This window comes from Colobus angolensis, unplaced genomic scaffold (genome assembly GCF_000951035.1).
Source record: "Colobus angolensis palliatus isolate OR3802 unplaced genomic scaffold, Cang.pa_1.0 Scaffold48, whole genome shotgun sequence".
In the NCBI taxonomy this organism is placed as follows: domain Eukaryota; kingdom Metazoa; phylum Chordata; class Mammalia; order Primates; family Cercopithecidae; genus Colobus; species Colobus angolensis.
In genome coordinates, this window is record NW_012118265.1 from 1,284,736 (window position 1) to 1,308,296 (window position 23,561).

Genomic DNA, 23,561 nt, shown 5'->3' on the forward strand with positions numbered 1-23,561 from the left:
ATAAAGTAAATATATAAATGTTTATATATTGTTATATTATATATTTACATAAAATATATATATTCATATACAGTCTCTATTGTGAATTGAGGATTTTTAAGACTTAAAGACAAGTGTTGGTAAGATCCTTCAATTTTGCAAGTGTTAGAAGTTTTCGAAAGTGTGTGGTTTTCAGGCGATGAGATTTTTTTTGAAGCCCAGATCAGGGACTTGTGAATAAACAAAGCCCAAAGAATACAAAATCTGGAAAGATGGAAATTGAATTCCTAAGAAATCCAGTTGCATTTAAATATGAATGGGTTTGTTGCAGTCCTGTTATATATGTAGATCATTTCTGCCTTTGTGGAGAAATATGGAGGTCTGAACCTCTGCACTTGTCTTCTTTATTAAGTATGACTTTGAAAAAGATTGTAAGTTTACTAACAACTTCAGAAAATTAGGTAGCATGTTATAGAAAACAAGTAGTAAGCACAATAAATTTATGTTAGTAGCTAGTGAGAAAAAGATTTTTCTTTCTGTTAAGACATTTTCTACTGCGAGTCTGCATAATGTTCAATTTTGTTATGAAAATAATAACATTTTAAAATTTGAATTTAAAACCACTTATGTAAAATAACAGCCATCTTGAATACACAAACCCAGCACTCCTTATTATATTCAATTAACTACTTCACAACAGATAAAAAGGTGTCTCTTGCAATAGCCTGATGCCCCTTCTAGACAATAGTTTATTTTTGGGGACTTGGAATCAACTGGCATCTCAAAAATCTTAAAAGAGCTTCATTACTGCAAAGTTCTTAATTTGATTTACTTTAAGGAATACTTAATGGTTAAAGGTCTTTACTGTGTTGTTTTATTGAATTCTTGTCCATGGTTCAGGATTGATCCACTTCAACCTTTCAGCAGGGAGTAGTTTTCCAGGGAGGCCCAGCAGGACTCCAAATCAATAAGGTTAATAGACATGGGGCCATGCAGTCAGAGGTGATATGGCTGGCATTTCTGATGCCAATGAAGACAAGCTCTGGTGTCACTTTTGTGCTGGCAACAATGTTACCCTGATTACCTGGAGCATAGAGTTGTTAAGTGTTAACAGGACTGTGAATGGCCCATTAATCTGAATTATTTTAAAGGAACTAGTTCAATTTTGCTCTTCTTTAAATTATTGGTCTCCATTATTTTTGGAATATCAACTGCCCCCTTGCTGTAGAAAACAGTTGTGTTGAGTTCTTTTCGTCCAAGTGCCCCCAGCAGTAGACTGTGACCATAAAATGTTAGCCAAAAAACCTAGAAGCCATTTTGTCTGAAAAAAAGAAAGCATTTTATGAAAGGAACCCCATGTAAGGAAGAGGTTTTTAAATAACAAAATATGAACTCATTCTAGAAAACCTAGTTTATTTAGTAGTCTATATAAAGCAACATGAAATATAAACTGGTTAAAGAAAGAATGGATAGTCAAGTTTCCTTGCTACTGTAGATTAATAATTTGTCTTCTCTTTAAGAAACCAAAGTTAGCAATGCCTTCCAAAGTCTATGGAAGTGTACCATTTATAGTCATACCCCAGTGACTAAAGCACTGACTCCAAAGCAAGTAGATTCATCTCTTTCAGTACTTCACATGCATAAGTGTATGTAAATAAATAAATAAATGTAATATGGATATATTAGTAAGTAGTAGTTTGGAAAACCTGCATTCATCGTTGATAAAGGCTTGACAGTGAATATTATTTCTAATAATTAATGCTGATTTTACTGTGCAAGTTAAAGAAACATCCATGCCATGATATCATTTAGAGAAGGATCTGTTTGACTACGTCCTACTTTTACGAACTCTTACTTATATTTTAAAGAAAACAAGAATCAATGAAAAATCTAAAGTTTTAACACTGTAAGAATTTTCTTGACAAACTCTATGGTGTTTATATATCTGTCCTGGATGTATTCAACCTTTTTTTTTACCATTGGCTGATTTGCCATATTCTTAAAATAAAGATTGATGATTGCTGAAAACGTAGGTCCATCAGACAATAATCATTATTCTCCTTAGACAAATTTTGTCAGTGAAGACAGAATGTACATTAGCAAAGTAGCAGATTGAATTATGGCATTCTTTTTATCGTCTCTCATATTCAGTAACCTATTAAATAGTAAAACATATTAGGTTAGCTTGAAAATGCTTCAAGTTGGAAGGAAACTGAATTTTTAAAATCACACTGGGAGAGTCACTGTTAATTGAGTTGTAATCATTATTGGTCATTAGCTTTTTATTTTATGATAAGGATCTTAATGATGATGGTGGTAATGACTAGGTTATGTGCACACAAAATGATGAAAATGTGTTCTATTAATCTGAACAGAATTCATTTTTATACCAAATGATGTACATAGGTTTACATCATGGCCTTGCAACAACCACAAAAAAAGTAAGAGCAAACATTCTGGACTTTCAACACCTAAAAGAGGGATTTTCTTTAATCTTAAATTACCTTTCTTATTTTTATTTTTGAAATGCTAGCCAACCTTGTTCTGAAATTGAAATTATTTGCTCAAAATAAATATCATTTTTTAAGTGTCTATTTTACTTATCATTCAGGAGGAAAGCAGTTCTTTTGCCAGTTACACATTTTTTTAAAAGCCTAATTTGAATAAATTAACATATTGTCTACAAAAATTAATTCTACAAAGGAATGATAACTAGAAAAGCAATTTAAATTGTGTATTTTATAAGAAGAGTGAAAAAAAATTTTGTCATTCACAGGGCATCTCAGTTAATTTGATGTGCTTTGATGTAAATTTAGGGGTTGTTTTAATTTCAAAACATATTTTTTCAGTTAATAAAGGAGACAAAAGAAACTTTCAAACAGAATCTCCAGTTTGTTATATTGGAATGTTTTGGCTTCTCAAATGTGAGAACATGATTGTTTTTATTTCCAGGAGGAGATAATAACACTGAAGCAATAAAAAAGAGTCAAGGCAGCTTGCACAGCACAGGAAGTTCACAGCCAGAGACTTAATTTCTCACACAATGTACTGTGCAATGGGCCCATTAACATAGATGAATAGGCTCTTTAGAGGTTTTTTTTTTTTTCCTTCTTCTTCTTCTTCTTCCAGATATGCAGCTGCCGCTGAATGGTGATATGTTAATAAGGTACTCACTTGCCTATTCTTCAGGTACTCTGGCATTCTTTACCTAGGTAATCTCCATATAGGAAAAGCTATTAGTGGGTTGTATCTGCTACCACACCTTCAATTATATTAACACCTGCACTGATAATCCACGGTAAGGTAAGCTAGTAGGGGGCCTATGGCCTTAGACCACCCCTTTTTTCCCCCACAATGTTACATCTGAGGTTGGGGAGAAAGTAAGAAGCAGAAGAAAAAAAAGGAAAGTCACTTTTATTACACATCAGTGGGAACCTTCTGAAAAAGCTTTCATGCCTAGGAAATTGTTATTTCTTCAAACAGCTGACAGCCTGCAGAGGAAACTCTTAATGGAAACCCAGCTCCTGCATTGTTATGCATGGCCCTCATGTAGATTCAGGGGGGTGGATTAAGTTAGCTTCCAAAGGATCTATTGTGTGTAGCATTAATTTGCAGGGCTCTTGATATTTGAGTTGGAAGGTTTATAACCTCAGTGTTTACTTAGATGAACTACATCCTAGGTTTGTTTATTTCCGTCTGCAGTCTCTTATTTCCTAGTAAATGTTACATTTATATTTGTTAACAGCAAGAATGTTGTTATAAATCTGAAAGAAAAAATTACACGTGCTTACAATCATTCACGCTAAAACCTTGATCCTGTTTCTACAGGGTCACCCTTCCTGTTAGGTCTATAGAAGATTACATAGATAAAATCACTGCTTAAGAATATTTATGCCATCCAGTTAAACATGTTTAATCATAGCCTATCCCAAGTGTTAACTTTTTGTGAAATATGTAATTGCCCTTGTTTCCTTCACATAGCAATATTATAAACACAGGCCCCCCTCTAAACCTGTGCCTTTCACTGCCAGATGAACAAACTATAGAACTGAGCATTGCTTTCTTTTATTATTGTTTGAATGGTTACTTGCAAAGGGTCAGTTGCAATTTTTTAGTAGTGAATTTAAAAAAAAAAAAGTCTCCAAATTGTTATTTGCAAACAACTCTGTGTGGTGTTGTAGATACAGGAACTCCTAAAAAATCTCATCTTCTGAGATTAACTTGCAAAGTTTCATTCAGAAACTTTTTCAGCACCACCCCTCTCCCTATTCTCTCCTTTTCCTCCTTGGATTGTAAAGGCAGTTGCTAACATGAATTTAAAATTCAATATGAATGGCTGGCGGCAGGAGGGTGTTGGGGGGACATGCCCATTGGAACCAACTCTGGTTTTAATCTGGATTTAGGGACTCAATTGAACAGAAGTACATTATGCTTGAACAACTGAAATTTCTATTATTTTGAAAGCTTTTTTTAATAGAAAACAACACAAACAGCATGTTGAGTATTTTATTGCACATTTTCTGCTTTTGGTTAGTATTTTTGAATGTCTTACAGATAATTTTAAATGTAGCTATTCATGGATTTATCTACATTAGTATTTCTATTTAATAGGTTTTGTGATATAGTGGTGAGAATATAGATTATATATCTGTATCCTCAATACTTAATACAGTGCCTGGCATATGACAGGTACTCAAGAAATGTTTGCTGAATCAATCAATTAAATTATATCTTTAGATAGCTTGCTTTTCAGGATACATAGGAACAGCCTGGAGAAATGCATGATAAAAACAAAAACAGCAAACAATCCAATGATAATAAGATCCATCTTTTCAATTACTTGTCAGGCTGTGAGTAATCAGATCTTGAAAGTTTATCTCAAGGTTTCACTACTGTGACCCAGTATGTTTTCAATTGGATGTGTCAGAGTTTTCCTAACAACAGTTTTTCAAATCAACAGTTTTTCCTTGAAATAAAATTTAAAAGAGTGAATAGTGGGTGAAAAAATAGTGATGGTTATAGTCAACTGTAATAAATATACAGCCCTTGCAATTATCAAAGTTTGGGAAATCTGATTATTAGGAGTAGAGGTAGTCCAGGTATACCAGCTTTATTGGGAGTTTTCTAAGAAAGAAAGTGTATTTAGATAAGAATCATAGACCTTTATTGCTTAGAGACATTAGAAATTAGACTGTGCCTCTAATTTTTACAGATGAAAAAGTAAAGTATATATTTACAGATATATATACACACATATGTATGTATGCTGCATATACACACACACACACACACATACATAAAACAAAAGGTTCCTGCCCATCGTAGCTAGCTTAATTTGGGGGCAGTCCCTATCATACAGTAGACATGTGATACATGAATAAAAGCATATATGCATATACAGGTACATGAATGAAGCATACATTTAATGAATTTATGGTTTGCATTGGGCCAACACAATATATGGGTTCAATTCAGCTAGTTGTAACAGTAATTTATTGAACATCTTTTATGTGACATTGTGTAGGCATTGAGCTTAGTCCTAGAAACTTTCTGCTACATGTGCTGAAGAGTTGATTAATGTATATTTCTCTTGGTACACATTTATGTTGATCTTAAAATTATTACAGGAGCTGTATATAATAGCCATTATAGTGTGATGAGTACAACCAAAACAGGAAAATACTAGAACCATAAATGCTACTCATAAGACACATAAAAGTCTCTATGGCTCAGTACATCATGACAAAAGAAGGAAAGAAAGAGAAATTCATTTTTAATTACTGCATAGATGATAATAGCGGCAATGATAACCATTGTCTTTTATACTTGACTTAATAAATACTGTTCTGTCTTGGATGCTTTATATTTATTAACTGGTAAGTTTTCCCCAAACCCTTTGAGGTGGGCATTATCTCCATTTAAATAAAGAAATACTAGAAGAATATTTCTTATTAGAAGAATTAGGTAACTTGCCCAGGGTCACAAAGGAGGAAAATTATAAGAGCTGAAATTTGAAGTCAAGATTTTCTTACTCCTCAGTCTCTCCTTTTAGTCACTGCATTACTGTTATCCTATCCTTGTAGTCAAAACTCTCTAGCTATTTTAGGCCTGCTAGTTGCTAACTTTGTTCTTCCGTAATTCCTTAAGAGACTGTTGGGTACAAGCATTAATTGCAGCTTAATACAAGAGTAACTTTCAGGACTGCAATCCGTCAAAGAGAATTTTGTTAAGCTCTTTTCCAAAGTCTAGAAATACAACTTTCTTCACAGAAATAGCTGCAACAATTTTAGAGACTTCTAATAGAATATCAAATATACATCTGCTTCTCAAAAATAAATATGTCTGTGTGTGTGTATATACGTACACATAATCACACACATATATATGTATTATCATCGCAATAATAAGGTGAAGAAAATGGTAATGATTAAACAGTGGGTTTATGAAACTTGCAAAGTGTCCTGTTTAGAGAATGACACGTGCATGTCCTCATCATAGCAAGAAGAATAAGAGTTTTTAAACCTGAACAACGAACATAAGGGAATATATAATTTTCTTACTTTCCCAAAAGGCAAATTTAATACAATGAGGGAAGGATGAGGAAAAGCAGCTGCAAGCAGACTGGTATTAGACGTCTGATCCACTACATTGACAACTGTAAAAACATATTTGATTACTGATGTCATTTGGAAAGGCTGATATAGTGTTGTGAGGTTTGCAGACAACACAGGCTATTTATTATTCCAGTGTTGTCTTTTCTTGTTTATTGTACTAGTAGGAACTTATTATTACAATTCTTGTACGTTTACAACCATATATTAGCAGATTGGTACGAATGAGAAGGAAAATTGAACATACTCTTAGTCTCAAAAATTTTGTTGAAGATAGTAACTTGAGTTTAGAGGTTTCTTTTATCACAAATAAAGCTAAAGTTGGTAAATGTTATCAAAAGGAAGGTTTAAGGAGTAATTTATATTGAATCATTTCAGGTACACGTGCATACTAAGACTGAAATGAGTATATATCTGTGAAGTTTAACAAGTAACTATATTTTCCCCAATATATAACAAAATTTCAAAACCTAATTCTGATTTTGAGCCTCAATATGGTTTAGTTGAAAGAGGGGGTGATTTGGTGTCAGATAGCTCTGGGGACAAATCATTGCTATCATAGTTACTGTGTGGTCTTCAGACAGTACTTTAATCATTGGGCCTTTGTCTCCTCTTGTGTCAAATAAGAATGAGAATGCCTACCTTTCCAGTTTGCAGTAAGAGTTCAAAAGAATAGATACGAAGCATTGAGCATAGTGCTTATACTAAGTGTTGAAAAAATGATGGTCATGTTTTAGTAATGAAGAGATGCCTAGTAAATCAAGACATCAAGGGAAGAATTAAAGGAGAAGACTATTAGTCATGGAAAAGGCAATGCAATAGATGAAAAGATAATTTAAAATGGCCAGAACTGGGAAAGAGAATAAACAAGTCAAAAAAAAAACAAAATATTAAAATATAAGGACACTCAATAGAAAAGTTTGTCCATGTAGTACTATTCTGACTTTTGGAATTACGTTTTCACAAATAAACACAATGCCCTAACATAAAAGAAAAAAAAAAGTAATCATATAAAACTATAAGGGAAATGAAACCAAAACAAGAAAATTAGATTGAATATGGAATTTTTGTCAAAGAGCAGTTGAACAATGCAAAGAGAACAATATGATAAAACAAAAACCATGGGAAGTCTTGAGAAGAAGACAAAAGGAAAACAAAGAAACATGGGAAAGACAGAAAAAAAGCAAACACAAGCAGAGACTAAAGGATACATGTAAATGTTCAAGCCAGTAGAATGAACGCAACTCTGCTTTTAATTTTGACAGCAAAAGGTTATCTGAATCAAGAAAGGGCATTCAAAATGTTAGAAAGCAATGATTTTTAAAATTCTTAAATTTAAACAGAATGCTTTGTTAAGCATGATGTATGTGTTTGTGTTTTCAAATGCAAAAATGTTGGAAGTTTTTGCATGAAGAAATCATTTGATTTCATGATAAATTTACCCATTTGGGTGCCAGAAATGAAAACCTTGATTGTTTACTCAACTACCCAATCAGAGAAAGAATTACATTTATATCAACAGATACAGCAGAGATCTTAGCTAGTAAAAGCATCCTTAAGCATTATTTTGCTGAAAACAACAAAAATATTTCCAGCCACATATCAAGCCACCTACAAATTCTTTGGGGATCAATTTCTTCCTTTCTATAGCAAAGTAACATGTGCCTATCTACTACAAATCTTAAGGCAAATAGTCCTGTTCCTATTCACTTGTCATTGCAATGAAGCATCTGCTGCTCACTATTTTTTGCTATTTTTTTTCCTGATTACACCAATTCAAAAACATCATCCTACCACTTCTTTTAGTTGTTAAATATCCCTGTGTTTGTGGCTACATTTCTCTGCACTGGAGAAATGATCTCATTAACAAACTAGTTCTGTGCGTCCTTAACACTGAGGCCCCTCGCCTGCAGCTGAAGGCAGCTCTCTGTTCAGCCCCAGTGCAGGAATGACACAGACAGGCGACAGCATCGCTGAGCACTAACTTCTATTCCACGGAGGCAGACAGTGAAAACCATTTCAGAACTACGGCAAGGCGTGAGAGAAGCACAGGTAATCCTTTTTCTGTATTCAGTTTTTGCGGGAATCAAATATATTCATCTGGAAGAGACAACTGGGCAAAAAAAGGAGTTGGGGTGGGGGAGGTTCTGTGTTAGAACTGCTAAGCCAGGAAATAAAGTCACAAATTAGGAAACAGAGTGTAAACACAAAAAGAAAAAAGCCTCTGAGATATATGCATATATATATATATATATGCACATACATATGTTTGCACATATATACATTTATAGGATATATATAAAAAGGGGATACATTGGTGAAGATTTTGTTACATGGGAAGTAAGCTGTAGGCTAATATCTAGAAGCAAGAAGAGTAGTTTTTGTCCTGAAATCTCCAAGTTGGAAAGGACTTTGGAAAAAAATCTAGTGTGTCATGAATGACCACATCTAATACTTTTCTTTTTTTAAAGGGTAGCTGCAAAGTTTTGGACAAGACCTCTGCAACAACTGGAAGCACAGTGTACCCAAGTGGTGGGTCTCGTCTGTGGCAATATAATTTTCTATCTGTCCAACTGAATATGGCTGTAAAGGGAATGAAACCCCATGTAATCTCCAGCAGTGACAATTTAATCAGTTGTGTAAGGGGGAAAAAAGCAGCGTCCCCTCATTTTCATATTTGCATATTTGATTTTTGCATTGGGGAATAGAGGTTTTGTTTTTCTATTACTTTGCATTCAATTTTAATATTTAGTCTTTTTATAAGCAAATTTTTACAGTGGTGTGTAATACTGAGTCAGACAGGTCTAAAATAGAAAGGAAAGATTCCATTTCTGAAATCAAGCCCTGATCCAATATGTTTTGTGTAACATTTTTCCTTGTAAAGAATATACGTGCCTAACATGGCTTGCATGCTCCCAGCTTCTGCACGTGACGCATCTGCTATTAACATTCAGAGATTCACCCTGAAAACGAAGGCAACTGTTTGGAGAACAATGCAAAATGATGAGAACAGACTATCCTATGACCCCCTTTTTATATTAATATTTCTTAAAATAGTAAATCTTATTGATTGCATCTATTTCTAAGGAAGTAAGGTCTCTTAAATGCTTTATATACGCAGGAGCCAGTATTTATGAGGTTATAAAGGAGCAGTAAATACAGTAAGATTAATAAAATTTCATTGTTTTCACAATTGACAGAATGATATTATTGCCTATAGGGTAATAACAGCTTATGGGATTGATTTTAAGATAAATAAGACGCAAGTAATTTGAACTTATCATCAATTACCCTTGTATTACACCCATGAGTATGTTAAAGTATCTAGTCAAAATGGTGTTGGACTTGAATTACTGGGACATAGATAGCTGTTTCTTTATGCATCAATGCATTCTAGCCTCCACTTGTGAAAACCCCAAAAGTATGTTGGGTAATTAAAAAAAATAAGGATAGTACTCTACTTGCTTAATGATTTAGAATTTTTTTATAAAAAGTGAACTCTGAAGCCAACATTTCACTGGAGAGGGAAAGAATAATGATTTTAATTCTATGTAATTTTTTTAAAGCTTAAAAACAAGTTTTGAAATATTTTACGTACTAAATTTAATCTATGTACATATTTACACACACACATATATATACATGTGTATATGTGTGTCTACATATATGTGTATGTGTGATGTGTGTGTATATAAATATGGCATAAATATTGCTAACCAAATTTTATGAGAAATAACTAAATTTTGAATTTTGAAAATATGAGCCATAGGATTTTATTCAAAAACAGAGCAGAGAGTCTTTTTAATGTACATCTATGAAAAGCATAACAGTAGCAGTATACAGGCATCATTAGATGACAGATACAAAATCCTTTGGGCAAGCACTGATTCACATTAAATTCAAGCACATAATATGTCAAATTTTGAGTATGTTCTTGTTTATTTAAATCTGCATTCTGATGATCTTTTCAAAGAGATTGCATATATATGAATATGTGATCTAGTGTTTACATATTCAAATTAACCTGTTTCTTTGAATATGGTCTAATGATTGAATCATCTCCCAAACATGCCACCTCCTCAGGGAAATATGCTGACGTCTCAGCACATTTTCTCAAGGCCTGGAGAGTACTAGATATGCCAAGGAGTGCCTTGAAGCATGGTAGCCCTGCTCTACCTAAACGAAAGTCCTAGGCTTTAATCACAAAGGCTAGGTTCACACTAATGCAATTAACCATATGATTGCTTTCGAAGGAGCCTAACCTCATCAGTATCTTTCCTTTAGGCAAACTGACAATGCTGGATCTCGTCAATGACTCAAGAAAATTTGATTAGCTAAGAGGTACAAGGCTCTGCATATGCAGTCACAAATGCACAGTAGGAATATTCATCTCCAACCTATTTTCTAGGAGTTATCATTTCACAATCAACTTTAAATTTAAGCAATTAAGGTAAAATAATTGTTCCATGAAATGATTAAGAGTTGACAATTATCGGGATGAAGGTGGAGACTACATCCAAATGATAATGATCTGTTTTATAGTTTGTTTATTTATTGGGTTGTGTGTTTGTTTTGTTTTGTTCGAGGAAGGATGGGAGAGGGCCATGATAGTTAAAACTAAAAATAAGATTTACTTGGAAAACTGGCTAGGCTCAATGGCTCACACCTGTAATCCCTGCACTTTGAGAGGGCAAGGTGGACGGATCACCTGAGGTAAGGAGTTCGAGACCGGCCTAGTCAACATGATGAGACCCTGTCTCTACTAAAAATATAAAAAACTAGCCAGGTATGGTGGTGGGTGCCTGTAATCCTAGCTACTCTGGAGACTGAGGCAGGAGAATAACTTGAACCTGAGAGGTGAACGTTGCAGTGAGCTGAGATCACACCAATGCACTCCAGCCTGGGCAACAAGAGCAAAACTTGGTCTCAAAAAAAAAAAAAGAAAAGAAAAGAAAAGAGGCTTACTTGGAGAACTGAAAGAGGTAAACATGCCTAAGGAATATAATTTGTAATTGAATAGGTAACTTTAGAAACGTGTGTGTATGTGTTTGTGTGTGTGTACATACAGATACATCTATGTGTATTTGTGTGTGTACTTTTTTAACCTTATTTAACCTTGCGACTTTACAAATCATTGCTGGACTTGATAACATATTGTAGGGGCAAAAAGGGTGTGATATCTTTCCTCCCCATCATAAGGATCACAGCTGATTCTCCTATCACAAAAGACAGGTTAACGGCAGAAAAGCGTAACAAATTTATTTAATCAAAGTTTTATGTGTCATGACAGCCTTCAGAAATGAAGCCCAATCTCCCAAGGGAAAACTGTCCATTTTTATGCTTAGATTCAATGATGAGTGAACAACCATGTAAAAATATGATTGAACAAAGAGAGAAATGATCTAATAGCAATAGACTGAGTGGGAAAAGCCAGCAAGGCCTGTTTGGATTCTATTTGGCCTCTCTGTTGTGGCATTTTTTTTTCCTCCTGGATATAGGGCAGGACTCCTTCCAGAATAAGGTTCTTCTCATCTACTTTGAGACAAGTTAGGTCATATAATTTCTTATGGACAAGTTTTTTCACAAAAAGGCAGAGGAAAGTTAGGGTAATAATTCTAGGTTTTAAGTCTTGGTTTGGGGAAAAAAGTTCTAGTTTCTATGACTCACTTGGAAGAGGAATTCTGGTTTCTGTGACTCACTTCGGGGAAGAATGAGTGGCAAGAGACAGGAGGCCAGGAGAAGGTCAAAGACATACATTAGTCCTGATGCTGCTTCTGAGGCCTTCCAATGTGCTTTAGTTCTAAGTAGGTGGGCATGTCCAAGTGCTGTACTTTGGGGTATCTTTTTCTGACCCCTGCAAAATCAAATGTGAACTAGAAGCTTTCTAGTGTCTTAAAGACGTTTCTACTGGCATATTGATATAATTTTTGGTTACTATCTATTAAAATTATTTCTCCAGGCCAGGAGCAGTGGCTCATACCTGTAATCCCAACACACTGGAAGGCCGAAGTGGGCAGTTCACTCGAGCCCAAAAGCTAGAGACCAGCCTGGGCAACATGGAGAAATCCCATCTCTACCAAAAATGACACACACAAAAATTAGCTGGGCATGGTGGTGAACACCTGAAGTCCTAGCTGCTGGGAAGGCTGAAGTGGGAGGATGGCTTCAGCCAGGAAGGTGGAGGTTGCAGTGAGTCATGATTGTGTCACTGCACTCCAGCCTGGGCAACAAGAGCAAAACTTGGTCTCAAAAAAAAAAAAAGAAAAGAAAAGAAAAGAAAAGAGGCTTACTTGGAGAACTGAAAGAGGTAAACATGCCTAAGGAATATAATTTGTAATTGAATAGGTAACTTTAGAAAATAGAAATTTTCATGGGAATTATCATTTCTCAGCACTTTCTTAATATTTCTCAAATGCATTTTTTTTTTTTTTTTTTTTTGAGACGGAGTCTCGCTCTGTTGCCCAGGCTGGAGTGCAGTGGCCAGATCTCAGCTCACTGCAAGCTCCGCCCCCCGGGTTTACGCCATTCTCCTGCCTCAGCCTCCCGAGTAGCTGGGACTACAGGCGCCCGCCACCTCGCCCGGCTAGTTTTTTGTGTTTTTTTAGTAGAGACGGGGTTTCACTGTGTTAGCCAGGATGGTCTCGATCTCCTGACCTCGTGATCCGCCCGTCTCGGCCTCCCAAAGTGCTGGGATTACAGGCTTGAGCCACTGCGCCCGGCCTCAAATGCAATTTAAAAGCAATAGACAACAACTGACATATACCTTCAAATGCTAAGATATATACGTTTCCAGAATGTATTGTCTAAAAATTTGAGAGACTGCGTGAGTCTGATAAGTTGGGCTGTATCCGATTCTGGAATGTCAATGTACATATTGCTGTGAAAAACTTATTGAAATAATGAAATTGGCTCTCAAACAGATTTTCATGATTTGGAATCCAACATTTACTTTTATCATCTTCAATGAAAGAAATTGCACCAATGATATTTTAGTCTTGATGATGTTTGGAGCCCCTGTATAAATAAAGCACTTGCACAATTAAAATGGAGGCTTTATTTTTATTTATTATTATTTTGGGGACAGAGTCTCCCTCTTGTTGCCCAGGCTGGAGTGCAATGGCACAATCTTTGTTCACTGCAACATCCGCCTTCCGGGTTCAAGAGATTCTCCTGTCTCAGCCTGCCAAGTAGCTGAGATTACAGGCATGTGCCACCACGCCAGGCTAATTTTTGTATTTTCAGTAGAGGTGGGTTTTCCCCAGGCTGGCTAGGCTGATCTCGAGCTCCTGCATCAAGTGATCCGTCCGCCTTGGCCTTCTAAAGTGCTGGGATTCCAGGCGTAAGCCACCGCGCCCGGCGGGAAGTTTTATTTTTAAAGGTGTTGGAATGATTGGTTTTTAATCAGAGACTTCTCACGAAGTTGGCCGAAATATTACTCTGAAACTTTTTTTCTTTTTTTTTTAATGCATCAAAGTCCGGTGCTTTTGGCAGGGCACAGTGGCTCACGCCTGTAATCCCAGCACTTTTGGAGGCTGAGGTGGGCAGCTGCGCGGAAAGCTAAGGCAGGAGAATCTCTTGAACCTGGGAGGCAGAGGTTGCAGTGAACCGAGATCGCGCCACTGCACTCCAGCCTAGCGACAGAGACTCCGTTTCAAAACAATAAAAATAAAAATCCAGTTTTTTTTTTTTTAATGTTCAAATATTCAGACGATTGACAAAACAGTTTACCCAGTGATTTGGCAAACGGTGTTTCAACCAAAGTTCACAATCATCTCAGTTCCTCATGTTCAAAGTAGAAGGGTCTGAGAATCCAGATCTCCTAAGGGTGTCTGTGACATAGGAAGCAAGGCACCTAGGAACCTGAGTGGAAAAATAATGCTGCGGGGACCAAATTCTCTCACTATCACTGACAGAACAAACCTGGTGGAGAGCAAAACATGTTTGTCCTCCTATTCTACAGAGCTGATCTATCCTTTCTTTCTTTCTTTTTTTTCACTCTTAAAGAAAAGTAGACACATATAAATATATATAAAACCAGTAGTTACAAAGAAAACTTTTGGTACTATGGAGTATAACTGCAGCCTGTTGGAGGAATGGTAAAAAGATAAACATGCCTGTACCATCCTCGCAGTCGCTGCTGGTTGCAGTAGATGAGCCTGTGTCTCCCCACAGCCCTGTGCTTGCAGCTTACTCTCTTCCTCCAGTCTATTCTTGGCTGTGGATTCCCCTGTGCTCTTTGTGCACTTTAAGTTTAATTTTGCATTTAAAAACTCAATTGGCTCATCTGTTAAGCATTAAGCAGCTCCCTTTTGAGCCACAGGGGGAGCCCTGGGAAAACCCACAGCTGCTGGAACATGGAAAATGGGTTTAAAAAAACAAAACCATTTTGAAACTTTAAAGCATTTTAGCAGCCATGGATTTCCCAGTCCTTACCCCCCAAATGGTTCATCTGTTTAACTTTTATCTGGTATTGGAAAACGCAAACCAGAGCATTAAATAGCCCTCAGATGACTTTTTGTTTAATACAAAATGAAAGTAAAAGCTAAGCAAGCCATGTGGGAAGATCTTTGAGAGAGCTACGGCCTGGAATACCTGCAAGCATATTCTCTCTCTAGTTACAGAAACAATTCTGAAATCTAGTCATGCTTGCTAGAAGCACAACTTTTCCCCTCTTCACTTCTTGCCCTCCTTCCCCCCTAAAACAAGGGAGAAAACCAGTCCAAACAAGTTCAAATCCCAGTTTATAAAATGACATATAAAAGCGATGAAAAAGTTAACAGGCAGGGGATATTAATCAAATGCTCACTCAAGGTTTTAAGTATCAAAATAATTTGTTACTGACTAAAAACTCAGTTTGATTACAGTTAGATAGGCTCTAGAAAACTTAAATTATTATTTTTTTTCCATGTTTCCCAAATATTCCCCTAACTAGTCTGAAGCCTCTCTGTGGTAGGGCCCTCAGTCTCATTTTTAGATAGCAGTTTATTTGAATAATGGTAAGACACTTCTATTGAAACAAAAAATATCCTTTGGAAGGGTGACAACTGTAAGCCTATTATTCACTATTAATATCTAATAGAGGCACAAGTCCCACATGGTAAAACAAAATACCCTAACACCTAGTAAATAGAGTAGATGACACAGAGATATTTGAATTTTAGGATCCTGCCCAAGGTAATTTCTTTGGCCTTGGTGGAGTTTATAATGGTGGGGTTTACAGTGAGAAACTCCGTGTAGCAAAGGGATAGAGGCACTAGAACATGGAAGTGAAGAAAAGACCTAACACGTACTGAGTCTCTACTAAGAGCTATCCTGGTGGAAGACAGGAAAGAGAAACCTATGTGACTGAAGAGGGAATTGAAAAGACACAAAATAAATTCTTAACTTCTTTGCATGGTTTTGCCCTGATGAGACTCACTGGATTCTCATACAGAATTTAAATTATTTTTAATGCACAGGCACTATAATAGTCCAAATCAGATTAATAAACAAAGTCCAAAATATGATTTATCCAATATCATTCATTGTACTGGTCAATGTCAGATTCAGGAGTAAAATTTAAATCCTTCACTTCAGTTAAATTTTAATCTTGTGATACCTTCTCTGAAATGGTGACATCTCTGAGATGTTAACTGTGGTGGGGGATAGAATGGTTAGTTTGTGAAAAACACATTCATGAAAAGTTTTGCACTATGTGCTTTTAAATAAACATTGTAGTTTCAAAGCACTCAATTTGAATTTTATTTCATTTTATTTCTGTCCCTCTCATTCTCTCTGTCTATTTCTGTCTTCATTATATCTATGAATTTATACATAAATAGAAATGGCATTAGAGTGGGGTTAATATATTCTGTAGATTACTCAAACTTCATCATGTGGTACAACAGGATTCTAAATAATTAAAATAGACTGGGTATTTAAAAATAGTGAAATAAAACAATAATGGACAAGTAGTTACATAATATATCTCAAGCCAGATACATACACTGACAAATTCTAAAATTATGAAGAAAGAGTTTAAGTAGCATCTAAACTTTTAAAAGGCCAGAAAAGGTGTCAATTTTCCCTATCATTAAACATGAATAATAACGTTTCCAACTGAGGTAGAGACTAATGATGATAACATATCTGTTTATATATTGGAGAGGGAGACTATTCCTCTTTCGCATTATTTTCAAAATCTTTTACCAGGGAGAATAAATCTTTATGGAACCCCTACTATGTGACAAGCCTAAAGCTAGTTGATTCATACGTAATCTTATGTGTCCATGGATAAAGTCAACTAACTATTTTCATATGGCTTAATTTCAAATGTTCAATTCCTTCTACTTGGTTCATATCTTTGAGCTATACCTACTGTTTAAAGTTTGGAGAAGAGGTGTTCAAGACCCATACACTGATCAAAGAACTTCACTATAATGTCAATTAGAGGCTAAAAACTAAATTACAGTTTGCAGTTAGCTTGTACCATGAGATACAGGGCTAAAGAGTACTATTCCCTATAAACAAATAAAATCCATTTACATCTAGCTCAAGTCAAAAAGAGGATATGCTGGCTCATCTAACTGGGGGTGGGTAGAGCTAGACTCTAACAATGTGATCAAGACTCTTCATTTTTTTCTTCATGTCTCATTTTAGTCCTTCTCTGAATTATGGTCACATTCCCCTTCAGGGGTAGAGAGTGGAGATGTGGTCATAGCATGGTTAGCATGGATCTTCCCTCTGGCTTTAATATAAAGGATGCTAGTAAAAGCTCTGATTACCCTGGCCCAGGTAACATGCCTTACTTCTGGACCAAGCACAATGGCCCGGGGCTGTGACATACTTATGGTCAGGCCAGGGTTGCCTGCACACTGCTGTGTACTATGATTGAAACTTACAAGAATTAATTGATTGAGATAAAGAAAAATCAGTATTCCAAGGAAAGAGATACATTAGTAAAAAAAGGAAGAAAAGTTTCTAAGTAGATGAAAATCAAAAAGGTGCATTATAAATTCCTAGGTAGGCTGGGTGCAATAACTCAGGCCTGTAATCACAGCACTTTGGGAGACCAAGGCGGGCAGATAGCTTGAGCCCAGGAGTTCAAGACCAGCCAGGGCAACATAGCGAAATCCCATCTCTACAAAACACAGAAAGTTTAGCAGGGCGTGGTGGTGCGTGCCTGTTGTTCCAGCTACTCGGAAGGCTAAAGTGGGAGTATTGCTGGAGGCCAGGAAGTCAAAGCTGCAGTGAGCCGTGATTGTGCCACTGCACTCCAGTCTGAGTGACAGATCAAGATCCTATCTCACATAAATAATAAATTTAAAAAATAAAAATTCCAAGGCATTTTGGGGTAGTCTCTTTACCCCAAAGTCATCCTTACCTTATATTCATACACCTACACATATACACACACATTCAGTTACTCACAAAGAATCATAGACTTTTAAAATTACTGACCAAGAATCATAGACTTTTAAAGTTAAAAGTTGAGCCACTTGCAGTGGGCATACATCTGTAGTCCCAGCTACTCAGGAGGCTGAGGCAGGAGAATGACTTGAGCTCAGGAGTTGGAGGCTACAGTGCACTATGATCATACCTGTGAATATCCACTGCCCTCCAGCCTGGGTAACATAATGAGACCATGTCTCTAAAATAAATAAACTAAAAATAAAATAAATACATGAATTTAAAACGGACTATTTTATCCCACTGAAATTTCATGTTTTACATATGAGAAGAACCCCAAGGACTAATACTACAATTTGTTCTACAGTTCTGACCTCTGAGTGAATATTCTATTACTTTATGTGACCTCATATATATGAGGCACATTCATACACACATATATATACTGTGTATATACATATATGTGTGTATGTGGATATATATCGTCTGTTCTATGTATTTTCTATATTTCAAAATAAAACATTTAAAATGTCTCAAATATTGGAATACATTGAACAAAATTTTCCAATAAATTGGAGATTTAAGGAAATTGAAATAAAATTATATTTTATCTGTCCATAAGTAGGTTTTCATCATTTTATTTTTAACATTTTCACATTTAATTTTGAGATGTATTGTTGATTTTTTTTAGATGTACTCATTTATTAACAAACGTATATTTAATTCTGCAGTGTGTGTTTGTGGTGGAGTGAGGTGTCTTGTTGCTGTTGCTGACTATCTAGTATTTATACCCTTTTATTATGTTAGGGAAAACACCTACTGTATAGATTAATAAGGGGCAAAAACCTGCTTCTTGTTATGAAAGATAAAGAGCAGTTTTCTCCATTCACATACTAGATTTTTTAAAAAAATCTAGTTTTCTGAATGTAGAGTAGGAACATGTGTCATAGTCTTGTCCGTTAAAAAATTTCTTTCTAAAACACAATGAGTCAACTTTCCATCCTTACTCAAGTACCTTTGGAATAGTATGTATGCTAGCTCTTTGAGATCTTTCTTAGGATCTACAATGAATAGAAAATAACACTGGATAATTTCAACAGAAAGGGAATATAGTGTCATTGAATGGACAAAAAGGCTCAAGAACCAGACTCTGACAATGAGTGGAAAAAAGCAAATCCACACTTCTAAGAATACAGCCAATGTCTCAGTGTCACATCAGTCTGATTAGAACATTACTGCTCTCCATGTGCCATTGACAGCACTACCAGCCATACTTCATCACCACCATGCCACTTACCACCATGAATATTCTCTTTGCATTCTTGCCCTCAATTTTCTCTCTTCTTTTTCTGGAAAAACTTTTAGTCATATGATCTTCTTTGTCCTTTTTTCTTTGGGCTTCATTGTTATTGGAGTCTACAATGTTGGGACAATTCTTCAGTTTTGTTTTGTAATCATTCAGTTGCAGTTTTGTAAAGTCATAGTTTCAATATCCAAGAACTTTCTCATTCTACATTCCCTTTTCATAGCATCCTGGTCTTGCTTTGTGCATATAAAATTATCTCAAATTTTGCTGAAGATACAAGTTAGCATACTATTTGCTCCAAATTATTTATTTGCTCTATGGCTGCTAGTATCTATTATTTTGTTTATTTTATGTTGCAGGCTTTCCTTTAGGTGGCAGGTAATCCATGGTTGCTGATTCATATTTAAATACAAGACAAGAGAAAGTCTAATTGAAAGCACGTTGAGTGCATGTGTGGGACTTTGCAATGAGTGCTACTTATTTTTGGGTGAGTGGGCTGAGACCTAGCAATTATGCCGTAGGACTCCTAAGTGTCTTAGTTCACCTCAGATATTTTATTCAATTCCTTTACAAAGGAGTTCTGAAATTTCCTTTTTTGGGGTAAGCACCTTATTGTTGAAGGAGAAAGATTACTAGGCATGCAGACTTCCCTGCTTTTAGCCTTGTTTCTTACATCCTCACTAAGTGCTAGATTTCTTTGAGCCTGATGCCCCTTTGGAATTCTATCAGGCTGATGTGCTCATTCTTGGTAATAGCTCCGACACATGTATTTTGGACTGTGTTTTGCTCTGAGCTGGCTAATTAATTGGTAAACAACCCACCAACTGCCCACTTTCCAACAATTAATTAAAGGTTCTTCTACACTCTTTTCTTATATTTCATTGTTGTTTAATTCCCTCCTCTTATTTGTATTGTTTTTAACATAATTAGATTCTCACAAATAGGTTCCTAAAGAAGAATATTTTCAAATGTTTAAAACATAAATTTTAAAATCTTAAAAAAATCATGTATACTATTTACATGGCTTTAATGCAACTATTATTATCTTGTGATTTTTGGAAGATAATTATTACTTTGTATTTATGACTTAAATCTAAGAATAAAATTATGTTTTAAGCACATATTTTTCATTTAATTAATTTTTTAGTATGAAGTGTGGTAAACCTACAGGCAACAACAGAGAATAAGAAAACAAACACCTATGTATCATCCACCCAATGCTACCAAATTCAAATATTGGAAAAAATGTCTTTCAAATTATTTTTCAAAATAAAACAGTGTATATCTTGCTGAATCCCCAATTGAATTTCTACTCTAAACTCCCTCCCTCTCTAGAGATAACCGCTTGTTTGAGTCTGATGTTTACCATTCCCATCTATGTTTTTCTGCAATTACTAAAAATAGATCATAATAATGACATTACAAAATAAATATATAGTCATAATGTGTGTCATTTTAACATTTGCTTTCATTTGAAATTATGGTTTCTTATATTCACCATGTGTCTCTAGTTAATTTATTTAAACCTTTATAATATTTTATTGTATAAGTAAACAAAAATATAATTTAAAAAATCATTTTATTTTTCTGATGCATATTTAGATAGTTTCCAGTTTTCACTAGTATATAAACCTTTCAGTGAGTTTTTGTGCTTTTATATGAGAGTTTTTCTAGAGTAAATATGTAGAAAAGGAATATCTTAGTGAACTTTACAAATTTTATAGGAAATAGTTCAGCAATTAAAAAAAAAAACTAAAGATACATTTATTTTAAAAAGCAACAATTGCACTCCTAGGCATTTATTTCAGACAACTGAAAAATTATATCAATATAAAAGCCTGTATATGAATGTTTGTAATAGCCAAAACTTGGAAACAACCAAAATGTCTCTCTATAGGTAAATGGTTACACAAACTGTAATAATATATCCATGCTATAGAATACTACTCAGCAATAAAAAGGAACAAACTGTTGGCACATGCAACAACTTGAATGAATTTCAAGGACATTGTGCCGAGTGAAAAAGTCAATCTCAAAAGATCACATACACATAATTTTATTTATATAATGTTATCAAAATGACAGAATTATGGAGACAAAAAATCGATTACCAATTTCCAGGGATTAGAGATGGTAGATAGGAGGCAAGTTGTGATTGTGAATATAGGATTACAGGAGATCTTTGTGATGGTGGAATAGCTCTATGTCTTCATTTCAGTGGTGGTTACACAAACCTACATGTGTGATAAAATAGTATAGAACTGAACACACATTATATTAATGTCAATTTCCTGGTTTTGATATTGTGCTACAGGTTATAAAATGTAGTCATTTGGGGAAAACTCGGTGAAGGATATAGGGAATTTCTCTGTACTATCTCTGCAATTTTCTGTGAGTCCATAATTATTTCAAAATAAAAAAGCTTAAAAAATAACATGGTGAGTGTTCTTGTGATGATATATGAGAGTTTCTCTAGAGCAAATATATAGAAGAGGAATTGTTTGGTCAGCTTTACAAATTCTCCAAAGTAACCACGTCATTTCATACTACCATCAGCAATGACTTACAAATTGCCTTTCCACAAATTCTTGTCAAAACTTAGCCTTGTTAAACTTTTTAAATTTCTGGCAATCTGGAACATATTTAATTATATTTCATTATTGTTTTACTCATGTTTTCTTAAGTGCTACTGAGTATGATCATATTTTCACATGTCTATTAGCCATCTTAATTCTTAATTAATTTTCATGCCCTTTAACCAATTTTGTAATGGATTATTTGCTTTTTCTTATTGATGTGTACTAGTCTTTTTTTTGTTGTTTTGTTTTGTTTTGAGATAGAGTCTCACTCTGTTGCCCAGGCTGGAGTGCAGTGTCATGATCTGGGCTCTCTGCAACCTCTGCCTCCCAGGTTCAAGAGATTCTCCTGCCTCAGCTTCCTGAGTACCTGGGATTACAGGCGAGTGCCACCACGCCTGGTTAACTTTTGGATTACTAGTACAGACAAGATTTCATCATGTTGGCCAGGCTGCTCTCAAACTCCTGACCTCAGGTGATCCACATACCTCTGCCTCCCAAAGTACTGGAATTACAGGTATGAGCCACCATGCCTGGCCTCTTTTTTTTGTTTTTATGTGGCAAAAATATATTTTCCATTCTGTGGCATTATTTTAAAACATTTTATACTTTTTGAACATGAGTTTATATTCATATAAGTGAGTTTACCATTTTTACCTGTTTCTGTTAATATGAATATGTTTCTAAAATTCATTAGGTGTTTATTTTTGTTCTTTATTATAGGTGGTTAATTATTTGTGTATGCTGTGATTGTGATTTAGATGTTGATATCTAACTATGTCTATTATTCATCCAGTTGTCCCAGCAACCCTTTTTTTACGAGTACATATTTTCTCCTTTGATTTGTCATCTATAAAGTCCTTTATCACACGCAAATCTTTGCATGTTCAAATGTTCCTTACTATATTCTCTGTTTTTTTCCCCTCGACTTGGTTGTCATCCCTGTGCATGAATATCACACTATATTAGCTGCATATTGGTACCTAAGTAGGCAAGTCCTCCACTTTTTATTCTCAGATTTTTTTGTCTCTTTTTTGTCCCCTGATTTGCCAATATTATTATGTTTGTCAAATTTCCTAATTTGTGTTAGAATTTTGATTGGACTTGTATCATATTTACAGATTACTTTTTGTAATAATTTGCCATCATGAAAGAAATAAACTTCTGTATTTTATTTTGCTATTAGGACATGTTAGCAACTTTTATTTCTAAATAATTATAAAAGTAGTAATACACTAAGATGCATATAAAATATCATAAAACATAGTAATAATGTTTGGCTGTGTCCCCACCCAAACCTCACCTTGAATTGTAGTTCCCATAATCCCTACATGTAGTGGGAGGTACCTGGTAGGAGGTAATTGGATCATGGGAGTGTTACTTCCACGCTGTTCTCATGATAGCGAGTGAGTTCTCATGAGATCTGATGATTTTATAAAGGGCTTTCCCCTCTTTTGTTCATTCTTCTCCTTTCTGCCACCATTTAAGAAGGATGTTTACTTCACTTTTTGCCATAATTGTAAGTTTCCTGTGTCAAAGTGTGAGTCAATGAAACCTTTTTCCTTTATAAACTACCCAGTCTCAAGTACGTCTTTATTAGTAGCATGATAACGAACTAATACAGATAGTGCTGATTTTATTGTGTTGCTGTACAAGTATCATAGAGCAGATTAAAATACAATAATAATTTTGAACATTTAG